Source organism: Ranitomeya variabilis, chromosome 7 (assembly GCF_051348905.1).
Source record: "Ranitomeya variabilis isolate aRanVar5 chromosome 7, aRanVar5.hap1, whole genome shotgun sequence".
NCBI lineage: Eukaryota > Metazoa > Chordata > Amphibia > Anura > Dendrobatidae > Ranitomeya > Ranitomeya variabilis.
Genome location: NC_135238.1, coordinates 14,005,943 through 14,020,676, shown reverse-complemented (window position 1 = coordinate 14,020,676; position 14,734 = coordinate 14,005,943).

Sequence of the window (14,734 nt, the reverse complement as noted above, 5' to 3'; positions counted from 1 at the left end):
ACCTGGTGATGGTTCTTGCCACAGTTACCCCATCCCAGGCCAGAAAGATCCAGCATTTACTGGCCCCAATGACTGGAATGGTATGACCCATGGACCATTGTTAAGCCAATTAAGTTTTGTTGGGAAAGGTTTTGCAACAACTTGGGCAATCATTCTCCAAAGGGTCCATATCAAACTTAAGGTCCATCTTGATTATGGGTTTATGCCACCTCAGCTCCCATTCCAGGACAGGAGAAACCAGCATTTGTTGACCCGTTACTTTTGGACCATTGATGTAAGCCCAATACAGGTTTATTTGGAAAGGTTTGGGAACAACTTGGGCAGTCATTCTCCAAATGGTCCATGGGTTTGCCTCCTATGGGTTTATGCCACCTCATTGCCCATCCCAGTACAGGAGAAAACAGCACTTGCTGGCCAATGACCCTTGGACCATTGATGTAAGCCCAATACAGGATTATTGGGAAAGGCTTTTGGGACAACTTGAGCAATCATTCTCCAAAGGGTCCATGGGTTTGACTCCTATGGGTTTATGCCACCTCAGCCCCCATCCCAGTACAGAAGGAACCAGCACTTGCTGGCCAATGACCCTTGGACCATTGCTGTAAGGATTATTTGGAAAGGTTTTTGGGTAACTTGGGCCCCAATTCTGCATAGGGTCCAAATCAAACCCAAAGTACATCCTTTATACGGTATATGCCCATTTCAATATTTGTAATATTTACTTATATTCTATAAAGGTGGCCATACACCTTAGGGAAAGTCAGCCAAGCACGCCAATTTCAATCGAATCGGTCAACTACACACAAGCAGTACATACCGGAAATTAGTATGAATCCACTTACCACAATTATCCTGCTTTATCTTAGAGAATTCAACCTAAAAAAAATTCTTTAATTTTTTTTTTTGCATTATTTATTTTTTTTTATTTGAAATGTGCACTAAATCCATGTATATATTTTAGTTTTTTTTCAATACCAAAATGTAATATTTTTTTTATTCAATGGATCCAGTATCTGCATCATTTTTTTGGAATATTCACTGTCCGGTAAGATTTGGAAAGATCAGAGGGATTGGTGTCCGGCAACGAGTCAAAAATATTGTTTGATTTTTCTATAAAGTAAAACATTGCGGAAACTGTTCCGAATCTGATATTCTGGAATTGCAACTTATCACCTCTATACTATAAAGTATGTTGTATCTGTTTTTTTGTTTTTTTTTTGTTTCTATAATTAATTTTTTATTTTTTTATTTCTGTGACGGCTGAAAATTGTCTTGAAAAATGTATTAAAAAAAAAAAAAGATCGCAGGCCTCCTGTGCAAAAATACAATGCTCTGGTGTTGATTATAGCAGCCAATCAGATTTTAGAGATAATTAGAAAAAATATATGGCATTAAACATTTGAACCAATCACCGACATTTTTTATTTCAATTATATTTTTCAGTCTTTAATTTTGTAAAAAAAAAAATTTTTACTTTTTTTTTTGTATTCTGGTCTGAAAAATTTGCAAAATTGAGACATTTCAGCCGTCGCAGAAAAAAAAAAACTATTTTTTGTTTTGTAACCTGCTGCAATGTAATAGCTGGATCACTGCCAGACTTGATCACCTTTTTACCCGTAATCAATAAAAAAGGATCGATTCCGATCGTGGCGGAGGGGAGCGGGGAAATGGACGGATCTTGTTTTGTATCCTGCAAAATGTATATGAAGCCTTGTACATATGTAAATGACTTGCGATAATTTTTTTTTTATTTGTCCTTTTACATGTTTTTACTTTTATGTGTGTTTTATATTAAAAAATAAAATTGCTTCAATTTTATTTTATTTTAATTTATTTTATTTCTTTCGGTTTATTAAAAAAAATAGTTACAACAAATATTCGCACAATTTGAATAGGTAGCTTATTTCGCTCCAGTGATTATTTTTAGGCTGCGCTTGCTGTCAGTGAATTGGGAGGAATAACATTCTCGGCTAGCACGTCGTTGCCATCGCTGCTGCCGTACGCGGAGGAAGTGACTTTTTAATTACAATATTAGGTGGCAGATATTGTTCTTTTTCTATAATCCTTTAATCTCATTATCCTGCCGTCATAACTCGAGGATCACATGAAAGGCGGACGGTGGAATCCTGGTAAGAAGATTAGAGGGGGGGTATGTACTGTAATCACGCCTTATAATTTATCGGTGGGATCGGGGGAGCATAACACACAATATATAACAGTAATAGAGGTATAATCACCTTCTATCACACATCTATATGGATAGGACCCTCTGGTCTATTAGAAGACCCCAACATTGTAATTAGCACATGGTAGGTTGGGGGGTCCTGTTACCCATTTTGCCCTAGGTCCTTGCTGAGTATTGGGCACTGGCGAGCATGGCTGCTTCTTCTTGAGCCGGCACTGGCACGAGAAGTATGGCCTCCTATGGCTGGCACGGCTTCAGGGAGGCAGCGTGGATGATATTCCCATTGAGGCTGTCACAGATAATCCCCGTCGACCAGTCCAAACCAAAACATCCCATTGTGTTCAGCCGCCGCTACATACTTTCCCAGCTATAGAATGTGGAGCGGCTGGAAATCCTAGTGGGGCATGATGATATCCTCGGTATGCCACCCCTGGGGACCTCCGATTAACCCCTTCAACCACAGAGCCCCTTTGATGAGTGAAGTGCATTGTGTGCCAACATTTTGCATAGGAAGCGCCGGTGGTGGCATGACCTACATACCAGACTGCCAAAGTAGGGCGCACCATGCCTGTCATTCACAGGACGAGAATATATTATCTGGCTACAGCGACATACAGTAAATGTGAATCCGAAACACAGTACCTAAAGAATATTACCATACAGTGCCCAAATAAACAACAGTGCCATACAATTCCTAGTAATACTGCTATAAAGCGCCCAGTGAACTATATACCAGCGTAACCATGAATCTAAATATTAGTGCCGCACTCTACCTAAAGAATATTACCACACACTGCCAAAGTAATACGATCATATAGGATCATTAATGAAAAATTATAAAACTCCATTGTTTCTAAATATTAATGCAGTATCATGGCTGAAGAATGTGCCATGCTGTGCCCAAATAACAGTGGTATAAACAGTGAGCCAAAATCCTACCATACAGTGTCTTTATAACAGGGCCATAGTATCTTGCAATACTGCCAGACAGGGGTCAAAACAGTGTCATACACTGACTTTACTTCATGATTCTACCATTAGAGTTTAAGTAACAAGACCATGCAATATCCTCAAAGTGTAGTCATCACAAGCCAAGATCTATACGTCAGCTCTGAAGTGTAACCACCAAGATCGGTGCCTCATCTCTGAATTGTAACTGCCAAGATCTGTGCCTCATCTCTGAAGTGTAACCGCCAAGATCTATACGTCAGCTCTGAAGTGTAACCACCAAGATCTGTGCCTCCGCTCTGAATTGTAATCACCAAGATCTGTGCCTCATCTCTGAAGTGTAACCGCCAAGATCTGTGCCTCATCTCTGAATTGTAACCACCAAGATCTGTGCCTCAGTTCTGAAGTGTAACCACCAAGATCGGTGCCTCATCTCTGAATTGTAACCGCCAAGATCTGTGCCTCATCTCTGAAGTGTAACCGCCAAGATCTATACGTCAGCTCTGAAGTGTAACCACCAAGATCTGTGCCTCAGCTCTGAATTGTAATCACCAAGATCTGTGCCTCATCTCTTAAGTGTAACCGCCAAGATTTGTGCCTCATCTCTGAATTGTAACCACCAAGATCTGTGCTTCAGTTCTGAAGAGTAACCACCAAGATCTGTGCCTCATCTCTGAAGTGTAACCACCAAGATCTGTGCCTCAGCTCTGAAGTGTAATCACCAAGATCTATACGTCAGCTCTGAAGTGTAACCACCAAAATTTGGGCCTCACCTCTGAAGTGTAAACCTAAGATCTGTGCCTCAGCTCTGAAGTGTAACCACCAAGTTCTGTGCCTCATCTCTGAAATGTAATCACCAAGATCTGTGCCTCAGCTCTGAATTGTAACCACCAAGATCTGTGCCTCATCACTGAAGTGTAATCACTAGGATCTGCGCCTCAGCTCTGAAGTGTAATCACCAAGACCTGTGCTTTAGCTCTGAAGTGTAACCACCAAGATCTGTGCCTCATCTCTGAAGTGTATCCACCAAGATCTGTGCCTCATCTCTGAAGTGTAATCACTAGGATCTGGGCCTCAGCTCTGAAGTGTAACCACCAAGATCTTCTGTGCCTCATATCTGAAGTGTAACCACCAGGATCTGTGCCTTAGCTCTGAAGTGTGACCACCAAGACCTGTGCCTCAGCTCTGAAGTGTAATCACCATAATCTGTGTTTTAGCTCTAAAGTGTAAGCATCAATATATGTGCTTCAACTCTAAAGGATAACCACCAATGCTTCAGCCTCTTCTCTGAAATAAAACCACCAAGCTCTATGACTCATCTGTGAAGTGTAACCACTAAGCTCTTTGACTTACAGCTGTGACATCTAAGCACCATTATCTGTGCCTCAACTTTAAAGCATAACTCAGCTTGTTCTTCAGCTCTAAAGTAAAGCTACCAAGCTCAGTAGCTCATCTGTGAACTGTAACCAACAATCTCTGTGCCTCCACTTCAAGGTATAACCACTAATCTCTGTGCCTCACATCTGAAGTGTAACCATCAAGCTGGGTGGTTCAGCTCTGTATTATAGCAATGAAGCTTTGTACCTCAGCTGTGAATCCTAACATCAAAGCCTGTGTCTCAACTAAAATGGGTAAGTAACCATCAAGCTCTGTACCTCAGCTCTGGAGTGCAATCACCAAAATATGTGCCTCAATTCTGAAGTGTAACCATCAAGCTCTGTACCTCAGCTCTGGAGTGTAACCACCAAGCTCTGTACTTGAACCTCAAAGTGTAACCACAAATCTGTGTGCCTCACATCTGAACTGTAACCACCGATATCTACTCAACTGTCAAGTGTAACCATCACGCTCTGTACCTCAGCTCTGGAGTGTAACCACTAATCTCTGTACTTGAACCTCAAAGTGTAACCACTAATCTGTGTGCCTCACATCTGAACTGTAATCACCGAGATCAACTCAACTGTGAAGTGTAACCATCACGCTCTGTACCTCAGCTCTGGAGGGTAACCACCAAGTTCTGTGTCTCTACTCTGAAGTGTAACCACCAAGCTCGGTGACCCAGGTCTGAAGTATAGCAATGTACCATAGCTTTGAATCAGATCTGAAGTGTAACTGTCATGCTTTGTGCCTCAAATCTGAAGTGTAAGCTCCAAGATATGTGCCTCAACTCCGATGTGTAACCACCAAGTTGTGTACTTCAACTTTCATGTGGAACTGCTGAGATCCGGGTCTCAGCTCCGTGATATGTAACCACCAAGTTCTGTGCCGCAAGACTGTGTGTAACCGAAATGTTAGCACCTTCTTTGAGACTGTAACCATTAAACTGTTTGCTTACTTGAGTGGAGTACCGAGTTAAAGGGGTTTTTCCATGAAAAAGCATTTCACAGGATAGATGAAAAATAAATGTATGGTCGGTTGGGGGACAAATCGCTGGAACGCCCACTGATCTTGAGATTGAGGGTCCGGCGTCCCCTGTGTAAATGGAGTATTGTGAAGATAAAGGCCATATGATAGTAACCCCCAGGGAATTGCAGCTCTCACAACCCAATCATGATCATTTTTGTGCACCAGGAGGCCCAGGATGAACATGTGTATAATAAGTCAGTGTAGCGCATAAGACTGTGGGAGGTCACCATGGATATAGGATTAGCACACATGTAATAAAAGCGCTGGTTCTCATCGATACGAGCGCTGCCTGTGTTGCTGCAAATTGTGGGAATCGCTCTTAAAGGGACAGTAACACATGGGAGGTAGGAAATGTTCACATGGCAATATTTTCCTACCCAAAACATATGGTACGTGAAATTGTCAAAAAATAAAACCCAAGCAGGAGGTTAAGTTTTTCCCGTGATCATCAGAGAGGGGTCCGGGCCCTGGAGGGGCAGCAACATGGGCACAATTCGAGGTTTGTTCCACTTTCCACTCTCCCAAGTTCTCAGCATAAAAACCACATTTTCACGCATCAATTTTCATGATTTGTGTAAAAAAAAAAACTTCTCTCCGAGGCCTGAGTGCTGCTCGTTTCCCATGAAATCTGAGTCCATCTTCTTCCTCTGCTCTGGAATTCCTCCCATATAAGAATCATCCATGTAAAAGCATTGTTTAACCCCCGGCTTCCCGGAACTTACTCTTCCTGTCAAATAAAAGGAATAGAAAATTAAAGAGGAGCTCTATAATAAAACAAAAACTTTGCAAAAGTAGTTATTTATAATGGAGCCCTTCAGATCCCTAAACGTAACGACTGGAAGCGCAGTACTACTAGACAATGCCCAACTTAAAGGGGCACAAAAATACTAATTAGGGTCAGTTAAAGCTGAATTAAAGGGGTCCCATCATCACGCTCTAGGTGTCCATTTTACTAAATTCTTGTATTCTACATAAATTAGCGATCCTGGCTCATTTTTTCCTACAGCTCTATGATGTATCGTTCCTCGGTTATTCCTCCTAGAAATGTCACCAGCTGGGGGTGTGTCCCCGGCTTAGAATGACACCATCCAATCAGTGGTGACAGTGACAGACACGCCCCTTCTACAGAGTGAATAGCAAGTTCTCCTTGACAAATTATTCAGACGTTCCAGGAGGAATAACAGAGGAACGGCGAAAGACAAAATCATGGGAAAAGATGTTTCGGAATTGGAATTTCATGAGGAATGAAAGCATTTACTAAAACAGACAGATCTGGAGTGGTGACCGCATCCCTTTAAATATTTTTTTCTGTATTTTTTTTTTATATATCCCATTCATCCGTGATACTAATCTAAATTTTACAGCTCACTCCCCCTTTTTTTTAAAAAAAAAATAATAATAATAAATAAAACCCTGACAATTTGTATTTCCCAGTATTCATTCTACGGGGCCATTATGGGGTTCTGTCACCTTGTTATTACCACCCCTAATATATATTTATATAGATAATCCACGGAGTTTACATCTGGGAAATACAGAGATTTACACTGACACCGTGTTTCCGGGACATCTGCACTTCTTACCATTCTGCATCACATAATTTACTGCGGAGAGTCAGAGCCCCCATCTCACCTAAGGTGTCAGCAAGAAAACGCCACAGCCGAGGAAGGAAAAGTCATAGGACGACTGTAAATGGAGCTATAAGTATAAGTAATGCATGTACACAGTGGCTGCACCAGCAGAATAGTGGGTGCAGCTCTGGAGTATAATACAGGATGTAACTCCGGATCAGTAATGTATGTACACAGTGACTGCACCAGCAGAAGAGTGAGTGCAGCTCTGGGGTATAATACAGAATGTAACTCAGGATCAGTAATGTAATGTATGTACACAGTGGCTGCACCAGCAGAATAGTGAGTGCAGCTCTGGGGTATAATACAGGAGGTAACTCAGGATCAGTAATGTAATGTATGTACACAGTGACTGCACCAGCAGAATAGTGAGTGCAGCTCTGGGGTATAATACAGGATGTAACTCAGGATCAGTAATGTAATGTATGTACACAGTGACTGCACCAGCAGAATAGTGGGTGCAGCTCTGGAGTATAATACAGGATGTAACTCCGGATCAGTAATGTATGTACACAGTGACTGCACCAGCAGAAGAGTGAGTGCAGCTCTGGGGTATAATACAGGATGTAACTCAGGATCAGTAATGTAATGTATGTACACAGTGGCTGCACCAGCAGAATAGTGAGTGCAGCTCTGGGGTATAATACAGGAGGTAACTCAGGATCAGTAATGTAATGTATGTACACAGTGACTGCACCAGCAGAATAGTGAGTGCAGCTCTGGGGTATAATACAGGATGTAACTCAGGATCAGTAATGTAATGTATGTACACAGTGACTGCACCAGCAGAATAGTGAGTGCAGCTCTGGGGTATAATACAGGGTGTAATTCAGGATCAGTAATGTAATGTATGTACACAGTGACTGCACCAGCAGAATAGTGAGTGCAGCTCTGGGGTATAATACAGGATGTAACTCAGGATCAGTAATGTAATGTATGTACACAGTGACTGCACCAGCAGAATAGTGAGTGCAGCTCTGGGGTATAATACAGGAGGTAACTCAGGATCAGTAATGTAATGTATGTACACAGTGACTGCACCAGCAGAATAGTGAGTGCAGCTCTGGAGTATAATACCGTATGTAACTCAGGATCAGTAATGTATGTACACAGTGACTGCACCAGCAGAATAGTGAGTGCAGCTCTGGAGTATAATACCGTATGTAACTCAGGATCAGTAATGTAATGTATGTACACAGTGACTGCACCAGCAGAATAGTGAGTGCAGCTCTGGAGTATAATACCGTATGTAACTCAGGATCAGTAATGTAATGTATGTACACAGTGACTGCACCAGCAGAATAGTGAGTGCAGCTCTGGAGTATAATACAGGAGGTAACTCAGGATCGGTAATGTAATGTATGTAGGAGGATTATATGTATGTAGTTCTCCATTATACGTTCTCTGTAAAATTATCACCCCATTTACTGTAAATTCCCACGTAAATCATCTGCCATGTAAACTTTCCCAGAGCTCCTCTGCCTGCAGCGCCGGTGTCTGTAATATGGAACACATGGTCGTGTTCAGGGGTTTCCAATGGACGGGTCTCTGGGAAAGAATATATTCGGGGTCTGAGGCTGCTCCCCCCACAACCGTCTCCTGTGCTGCAATCACTTAGTGGATTATTTCTCCTGTGGTTCCCAGCAGGATCTTGAGGTTTAATCCCCACACACCCAGCAATGGGAACTGCAGATACATCTCACTCTCAGACATTACCTGCACTGGCCGGGCACGACCCCCTGATGGTATCAGATTTGTTCTTGTAGCCACCAATCATTAATCAAAGGTGATCATTAATTATTGTATCTAATCCTCTCCTGTGTGATACTGACTGCTGAGCCGTGTATCTAATCCTCTCCTGTGTGATACTGTCTGCTGAGCCGTGTATATAATCCTCTCCTGTGTGATACTGACTGCTGAGCCGTGTATCTAATCCTATCCTGTGTGATACTGTCTGCTGAGCCGTGTATCTAATCCTATCCTGTGTGTTACTGACTGCTGAGCCGTGTATCTAATCCTCTCCTGTGTGATACTGTCTGCTGAGCCGTGTATCTAATCCTCTCCTGTGTGATACTGACTGCTGAGCCGTGTATCTAATCCTCTCCTGTGTGATACAGACTGCTGAGCTGTGTATCTAATCCTCTCCTGTGTGATACTGACTGCTGAGCCGTGTATCTAATCCTCTCCTGTGTGATACTGACTGCTGAGCCGTGTATCTAATCCTCTCCTGTGTGATACTGTCTGCTGAGCCGTGTATCTAGTCCTATCCTGTGTGATACTGCCTGCTGAGCTGTGTATCTAATCCTCTCCTGTGTGATACTGTCTGCTGAGCCGTGTATCTAGTCCTATCCTGTGTGATACTGACTGCTGAGCCGTGTATCTAATCCTCTCCTGTGTGATACTGCCTGCTGAGCCGTGTATCTAATCCTCTCCTGTGTGATACAGACTGCTGAGCCGTGTATCTAATCCTCTCCTGTGTGATACAGACTGCTGAGCCGTGTATCTAATCCTATCCTGTGTGATACTGACTGCTGAGCTGTGTATCTAATCCTCTCCTGTGTGATACTGTCTGCTGGGCCGTGTATCTAATCCTACGCTGTGTGATACAGTCTGCTGTATCTAATCCTATCCTGCTGTATCTAAGCCCTGCGCTCCCCCTCGCTCGGATCCCACACTCGCGGTTCTCACAGTCGCTGACACATGGCAGCCGCTCGCACTGTTTGCAGCGGTGCTGGGAGCCGCGGAGCCGCTTTCTTCCTCTGGTTCCCAGGAGTGTGGAGCGGATTTCTCCCCGGCCGCGTTTATTTATTCTCCTTACTAAAAATACATTGATTTCCTGTTAATAAAGCCCCTGACCCCGTGTGTAAGCCGTAAATTTGCGCAGCGGGACCAGGAAGCCCCACGCCGCACACGCGGGTCACCGAGATGTTTAAGATTTTTCTTTTGTCAAAACAAAGATTATATATAAATTTAACAACGGAAGTGGAGTAAAAGTCGAGAGGCGGCGCGGCAGATGTGAGGACGGCGCAGCGCCTGAGGACTGCTCATTAATTAAAGCTAAAATAAGGACTAAAGGCAAAAGAAGGAGCAAAAAAAAAAATCCCTGTGATCATAGCGGGACTGGTACGAAACGCACACGCAGTCCACTGAATTTAATAGTAACAGTGTAATACCTAGCTTCTCCTGCGGGGGAGCTGCAGGGAAATCAAACACTTGCTGCTTGTGAAATTATACCAGATCGCTACGGATTCATCCTTTGTATTAATTTATCTACTGTAATTATTTTATGTAAGGATATTAATTACTCATTAATGTTAGAGCAAATGAACAGTAGTCATTAGTTGGGCCCCATAGATATCATTCAGGCATTATATGATCAGAACTCACTGGTCGGGCTTAAATAATATGTCTGGTCTAATAAATAAAACTTAGAACTCAAAAATATTAGTCAGGCTCAAATATTTTCCAAGCCTATAAATATTAGTCAGGCCTGAAAAATATAAGTCAGGACTATGAATTGTACACAAGCCTGTTCAAGATTAATCGGGCCTACGGATATTAATCAGGCCTACGTATAATGGACCTAGTCATGTTAGTCATGCGTGTATATAATAGTCAGTTCTACTGAATATTAATATTTACTGAGGCTTTAAGAGTATTAGTGATTCCTGAATATTAGTCAGGCCTAAAATTAGTGGTCAGTCCTTGTGAACATGAATCAAGACTATAAAAATTAGTCAGGCCTATAAACATAAGTCAGGCCTTGAGAGTATTAGTCAGGCATGTTAATATGATTCAGACCTTCTATGGCTCTATATATAAGTCAGGCTCAGAGAATATTAGTTAGGCTTAAAAGTATTAATCAGGCCTATAAGTATTAATAGGATAAATAAATATTAATAAGAGCTCATCATTGTTAGTCAGGCAAGGAGAATATTAATCAGGTCTATAAATATTAATCAGGCCTTTTAAGAAATAGGCCAAGAAATATTATTCATGCTTCTAAGTAATAGTCAGATTTATAAATATTAGTCAGGGCTTGAGAATATTAATTAGGCCTCTAAATATTATATAATAGTCAGGCTATTAAATATTAGACAGAGCTTATGAATAAAAAATCATAAACTCATACTCATATACTCATAATTATTAGTCAGTGTTTATGAATATTAGTCAGGCCTTGAGAATATTAATCAGGCCTAAAAATAAATATTAGGCTGCTAAATAATAGACAGGCTTTTAAATATTAGTCAATGCTCATGAAAAAGAGCTCATGAATATTAGTCATACCTTGAGAATATTAATCAGGCCTAAAAATATTAGTCAGTTCAATAACTGTTATTCAGGTATTGAGATAGTTAGTCAGGCCTATAAATATTATTCAGGGGTCCTGAATATTAGCCAAAGCTATAAATATTAGATAAGACTCATGAATATTAGTCAGGCCTTGAGAATATTAGTCAGGCCTTAAGATATTAGTCAGGCCTTGAGAATATTAGTCAGGCCTTAAGATATTAGTCAGGCCTTGAGAATATTAATCAGGCCTAAAATATTAGTCAGCTCAATGACTATTATGTGGGTCTTCTTAAAATTAGTCAGGCCTATAAATATTATTCAGGGGTCTTCAATATTAGCCAAGGGTATAATTATTAGTTAAGACTCATGCACATTAGTCAGGCCTTGAGAATATTAGTCAGGCCTTGAGAATATTAATTAGGCCTAAAAATATTAGTCAGTTCAATAACTATTATTCGGGTCTTGTGAAAATTAGTCAGGCCTATAAATATTATTCAGGGGTCCTGAATATTAGCCAAGGCTATAAATATTAGTTAAGACTCATGAATATTAGTTAGGCCTTGAGAATATTAGTCAGGCCTTAAGATATTAGCCAGGCCTTGAGAATATTAATTAGGCCTAAAAATATTAATCAGTTCAATAACTATTATTCGGGTCTTTTGAAAATTAGTCAGGCCTATAAATATTATTCAGGGGTCCTGAATATTAGCCAAGGCTATAAATATTAAGTCAGGAATCTAAGTAATAGTCAGGCCTAAAAATATTAGTAAGGACTCACGAATATTAGTCAGGCCTTGAGAATATTAATCAGGCCTAAAAGGTTAATCAGCTTAACAACTATTATTTAGGTATAGTGAAAATTAGTCAGGCCTATAAATATTATTCAGGAGAATTGAATATTAGCGAAGGCTATAAATATTAAGACTCATGAATGTTAGTCTAGTCTTGAGAATATTAGTCAGGCCTATACATATTAGTCAGTCCTATAAATTGAGCCTTGAGAATATTAGTCAGGCTTTAAAATATTAGTCAGACCTCATGAATAGCAGTGAGGCCTTATGAATATTACCGTAAGTAGGATTTATTAATATTAGTCACTCCCTATTAATTAGTCAGGCCTCACTAATATGCTACGGTCTGTACAGGTTTTTACACAGTCAGGCCTCATAAAGCCAACACAAGTACCACAAATGTGAGGGCTCAGATATACGAGCGAACCGTGACAACTCTCGAAGTCGTGGCAGCGCCTCCGCGCCGTGATCAGGCCTAACTCCAAGCTGCTGCCATTACATAATACCGCACATAATAGAGACAAGCCAAGCACTGCAGATGAGGGGGGCACATACTTTCTCAGAGACTCGGAGGCTTGGGTTTGGTGCAGACTCATCACACAGATTCTCCCTGGAGTTCATATTTCATAGACGGCTTTGGGAATGTGATATCCAGATAAAATCCAGCGAAGGTCAACGAAAGAGACGGCCAAATTCTCCTATAGGTCACACTGAACTCATACTTGGCAAAGGGAGATAAGACTGATGAAGTGAGAAAGACAGATGCCAGGAACGACAGACACACTCAGGGCCCGAGAGACCGTCCCCGAGTCAGGAGGAAAGGACGACACCGTACAGAGGACGACTCCACACTACTACAACCCCGAGGGCGAGAGTCACCAATGTGCAGAACAGCAATAACCCCCTAATAACAGCAGCATTATAGTAGTTATAGTATTGTACATAGGAGCAGTATTATAGTAGTTATATTCTTGTACATAGGAGCAGCATTATAGTAGTTATATTCTTGTACATAGGGGCAGTATTATAGTAGTTATAATCCTGTACATAGGGGCAGTATTATAGTAGTTATATTCTTGTACTTAGGAGCAGCATTATAGTAGTTATATTCTTGTACATAGGAGCAGTATTATAGTAGTTATATTCTTGTATGTAGGGGGCAGTATTATAGTAGTTATATTCTTGTACATAGGGGCAGTATTATAGTAGTTATATTCTTGTACATAGGGGCAGTATTGTAGTACTTATATTCTTGTACATAGGAGCAGTATTATAGTAGTTATATTCTTGTACATAGGGGGCAGTATTATAGTAGTTATATTCTTGTACATAGGGGCAGTATTATAGTAGTTATATTCTTGTACATAGGGGCAGTATTGTAGTACTTATATTCTTGTACATAGGAGCAGTATTATAGTAGTTATATTCTTGTACATAGGGGCAGTATTATAGGAGTTATATTCTTGTACATAGGAGCAGTATTATAGTAGTTATATTCTTGTACATAGGAGCAGTATTATAGTAGCTATATTCCTGTACAGAGGAGCAGTATTATAGTAGTTATATTATTGTACACAGGGGCAGTATTATAGTAGTTATATTCTTGTACATAGGGGGCAGTATTATAGTAGTTATATTCTTGTACATAGGAGGCAGTATTATAGTAGTTATATTCTTGTACATAGGGGCAGTATTATAGTAGTTATATTTTTGTACATAGGGGCAGTATTATAGTAGTTATATTCTTGTACATAGGAGCAGTATTATAGTAGCTATATTCCTGTACAGAGGAGCAGTATTATAGTAGTTATATTATTGTACACAGGGGCAGTATTATAGTAGTTATATTCTTGTACATAGGGGGCAGTATTATAGTAGTTATATTCTTGTACATAGGGGCAGTATTATAGTAGTTATATTCTTGTACATATGAGCAGTATTATAGTAGTTATATTCTTGTACATAGGAGCAGTATTATAGTAGTTATATTCTTGTACATAGGAGCAGTATTATAGTAGTTATATTCTTGTACATAGGGGCAGTATTATAGTAGTTATATTCTTGTACATAGGAGCAGTATTATAGTAGTTATATTCTTGTACATAGGAGGCAGTATTATAGTAGTTCTATTCCTGTACATAGGGGCAGTATTATAGTAGTTATATTATTGTATATAGGGGCAGTATTATAGTAGTTATATTCTTGTACATAGGGGCAGTATTATAGTAGTTATATTCTTATACATAGGGGCTGTATTATAGTAGTTATATTCTTGTACATAGGAGCAGTATTATAGTAGTTATATTCTTGTACATAGGAGCAGTATTATAGTAGTTATATTCTTGTACATAGGAGCAGTATTATAGTAGTTATATTCTTGTACATAGGAGCAGTATTATAGTAGTTATATTCTTGTACATAGGGGCTGTATTATAGTAGTTATATTCTTGTACATAGGGGCAGTATTATAGGAGTTA